Source organism: Magnolia sinica, chromosome 2 (genome assembly GCF_029962835.1).
Source record: "Magnolia sinica isolate HGM2019 chromosome 2, MsV1, whole genome shotgun sequence".
In the NCBI taxonomy this organism is placed as follows: Eukaryota; Viridiplantae; Streptophyta; class Magnoliopsida; order Magnoliales; family Magnoliaceae; genus Magnolia; species Magnolia sinica.
The window spans coordinates 81,327,372-81,331,765 of NC_080574.1; positions in this window are offsets into that span (position 1 = coordinate 81,327,372).

Here is a 4,394-nt window from a genome sequence, read left to right on the forward strand (position 1 = left end):
TACCAGAGGATGACTCCAACGTCGAGACCGAGTGGATATATGAGCGCATGAGGGCCGAATACCAGGAGGCCGCGTCTCCCACTATGTCGTGGTCGGTTGGAAAGGAGTGTGGCCTTACTCACTCGAGGGTAGGGGGCAATACTAGGCTGAGTTTGACCAGCTCGCGAATGGGTCCGCTATCGACGTGCCGGATAGGTATTGGCAGACTATTGGTCAGGCGGATAGTGAGGTTTCTTACGCTCACTTGGACTGTGCGGCTAGGAGAGCGACAATGCCATTTAGAGTGTATTGAACCCCGGTGATTATCCAGAATGAGAACTGTACTGATACATGATGAGGATTGGCATGCTTGAGTTGCATCTCGCATCGCATGGCTGTGTTATGGCCGATAGCATTCATATCTTGTACCGCATAGCCTTGGTACGGCTGATTGCATTCATGTGCTCATTACCATGATTTCCTCATCACTCTGACCTTGCATTTTGAGCACACTTATATTGCGCACATACTCACACCACCCTCTAAGCTTTCTATAAGCTTATGCACGATTGATGCGTGCAGGTGACGCCAGGACGCAGTCACAGCCATAGTCTCGCTGTAGTTGGAGCGTGCAGCCGAGCTTCTGGAGTTTTGTTTCTTTTGTTACATTGTATTTTCCCTTTCTATCGCATTGTACTCAAAAGTTTTTGATCATAGTGGATTTTGTGGTCGTGTTCTTGTGGTTATTGTTTGTGGGTTATGCTTTTGTTATGCTCATTATGAATCAGACTGATGACTTGAAATCCTCCTTGTAGTATCCCAGGATCGGAACCTGGCGAATGGGTGCCGGGATCCGAAAATGGGGTTCTACGGAGGCTGTCAGCGCCGGATTCGGCGATCGGGAATTTTGTAAGCCCGGTTTCCGAGTTCGGTGTGTGACAACCGAGATATTGTCTTGCAAGGCATTCACTATGTCTTTTATCATGGGATCGTTTGAATCTACAAAGTGTGCCAAGTAATTATCCAAAGAGTTAAAAAATTCAGCTGAGAGTAACTTATTTTCCACATTTAAGCTCGTGATGATCTGCCCAAGGATTCCATCGTCTCTGAAAGTGGATAGATGCATGTTCTCTTGCTCTTGCCCTGTACAGATAGATTGAAAATCAACAAGGGAAGCATTGATGTGAACACTCTATTCATTGAAACTACTCAGTCGAGGCATTGAATCGTCAAACGTGTACAACTTAGATGATGGCCTCAACTAGGTAGTTTCAAATTCCAGAGTCGTATCGAGCAATTTGTCCCTCTCTTGTATCATATCATTATTCAATTCAGGAAAGTGGTCCAAACATGTCTTACAAGATTTAGAAGGATCAGTTGTAAGGGCTTATCCTCCACATTTAAATCAGGCATATCAGATGAGTGGAGTAGATCCTTATGACCAATCACTTCGTGTACTTCTTGATCACTAACCTGGACCCTACTTGAGATTGATTCCAGGGAAATTTGGGTTGTGCATTCATGATCGTCATCCTAATACTCATCATCTTCCAATTCAGTGTAGTGCACTTTTAGGATGGGATCACTTTCCTCACATTCTATTCCTAAATTGGGTTGAGATTCGAATAAACTAACCTCTATCTCATCATTAAAATCATGTGTGTCATGTGAGTGAAGTGTGTCACTATCATTATATTTGAAGGACACTCACATCTCTTGATCATTCCTTTGGACAGTCATCGAGATCGACTCATCGGGAAATTGAACCATATGCTCATTAATAGAATCCAACTCCTCATTCGTAATTTCAGTTTCTTCCACAAGCAGTTATGATCACTTTCTTCACAATATGCTTCTAGATTGGGTTGAGGCTAGGATAACCTGACCCCTTCATCCTCCATAAGGTGTGACTGAATTCTTTGAATTGAAGATTTGAGCAATTCACATGATTGTATGACAATTTGATTGAACTGCTCTTGTGCATTCATGAGTTTCTGAAGTGAATCCTCTTGAATTGTTTCTGATTGGGTTTCAAAGGTAAAGGACCTAAGAGAATTATCACTATGATATATTGCTGGTTCATCTTCCCAACATTGATGTTTCCATTGATTATAGTCATACGGATCATAGGTGGGAGAATTTGATGATTGGTAATACATATTATCACTCATAGTATAATCACGCATTGTTTTCTTTTTATCAGATAAGTGATAATAATTCTTACTCTTATAGTTATGATAACCCCAACACTCACGTACTGTTCGTGGGGTGTAATTGTTCTCCTGTATATAATTGCGTAAGGACTTCTTAACTGATGGAGCGTTATACTTTGGTTGGTTCTCGATGATTGTTTCATGAAAATTCTGAGACATAGGTTGATTTCTATCATAATCATCATACATCCCTTCCCAGTGTCTTGTAGCTATCTTAGCATACTAATGTTCACATTCTTGCATATACATGGTGAAACCCTAACTCTGAATCTAATCTAAAGAAAAATAAAAGAAAAGATCCTACAGCAGTATAGAAAGTAAGAAGAGGGAAGAAGTTAGAAAGAAGTTACCAAATTAGAAGTTCTTATGTTAAGATCCTATAAAAGAAATTAGTTTTTAAAGATAGAAATTCTAAAGTTAGAAAGTTTTTAAAAATAAAAATAGAAAGTTAGTTTCTAAAAAGGAAAGTTTCTAAACCTAGAAATAGAAAGCTAAGTTAGCTTCTAAAACAAAACCTAAAATTAGAAAGCTTCTAAAAATAAAACAAAAGAAAGATGAGTTGGTTTCTAAAATTAGAAAGAGTTTCTAAAATGGGAAATAACTAACCTAGTTTTTAAAAATAAAAGAAATCGTAGAATAGAAAATTTCTAAAAATCAAATAGAAAACCTAATCCTAAAAATTAGAAAGTTTCTAAAAATAAAGTAGTTCCTAAAAATAAAATAAAATAAAATAAAATAATAATAATCCTAATATTAACTTAATTCTAAAACTAGTTAATTTCAGAAAACGTAACCGTCAATCCCCGGCAACGGCACCAAAAACTTGTTCACACCCCAGGTATAGGGTTGCGATGTAGTAATAATCTCGGTAAGACCGAGGTCGAATCCACAAGGACTGAACCTTGTACGTATACTGAAAGTAACTTGAACTAGAATTAGAAGAAGATGAAATCTAAATCAAGTGAATATGAGAGAATAATGATAAAATAGTAAACTAAAACTTGTAGAATTCAAAGGTAGGAAACTACGGTGCTAAGGATCCACTTGTAGAGATCAGGGAGATCTATGCTTGATTCATGAATTCAACTGGACTTAGAATCCCATCTTCATCCAGTTGGAAGATATTTCATTAAAAACCAATCTGAACTTCCTTTTATCCAATTTTCGAGAGAAGATAGGTATGAGAATTAGATTGATTCCATCATAAAACCATCCCCATGAGACAAAGAAAACAACATAATTTAGCCAATCCACATCCAATCTAAGGGATGTGTGAATGTTAGGAAGGATTCCGTCATCCAACCATGCCCAGGAGACGATGGTGAACAAAAGGGTTCCCTAATCACAAACCCTATAATGCTAAGAACATGCTCAAAGCTATCAAAGATCCATTGTAATTTAAGTCACAACAAACCATTAAAAACTGAAAGCATTCCTATTAATCAAACTATAATCAAAGACGGTTCAACTTAAACATGAATCAAAGCATAGAAGTCAGCCCATCATACTACAGGCTTTACCTCTTAGCCCTAACTAAGAGGTTTAGCCAATCATGAATATGATTAGACTAAATTCTTTGAAAACATAATAAAATAAAGATTAAGAAAAAGAAGAAAAACTCCACAGCTAGCTGGCCCACTTCTCTCTCTCTCTCTCTAATGCTCTTCTCCACGTTTAAGCCTCCACGCTGCCCAGATGGATCACTCTCTCTCTATTCTCTTTCCTTTATAGGTAGGGAGGTCGGTCTGCAGCTGGAGTCGGTGTGGAAGCCTTCTTTACGTAGCACAGCCCGCTACACCTTTTGCAGCGAAAGGAAACGCAGTAGATTGCATATGAATGGGATTTTCAGCTACCAAGTGCAAGATCTGAGACATTCAGGCTTCATGGCTCTGGTCGGTACCACCTTGGGAAGTTTTTAAACGGTCTGGATCGTAGATCCGAACGTCACCTCGATTGCAGAACTAGCCTACAGAGTCGGTTCTCACAAACGTGCGCAACAGGGCCTGCGAAAGGCTCTTGCGCTGATGCTTGGTGGGGCACATGATCGGTATAAGTTGAGCAATCCACACCGTCCATAAGCATTGTGGTGCAATTACGGTTGAAAATGGACAATTTGGATTGTCGTTGATGCGGCCCATCTATGCTAGCTCCAAGTCGTCCCACCGCAGCCCATTTGTTTGTGACCGTTGTAGCGGGCATGTG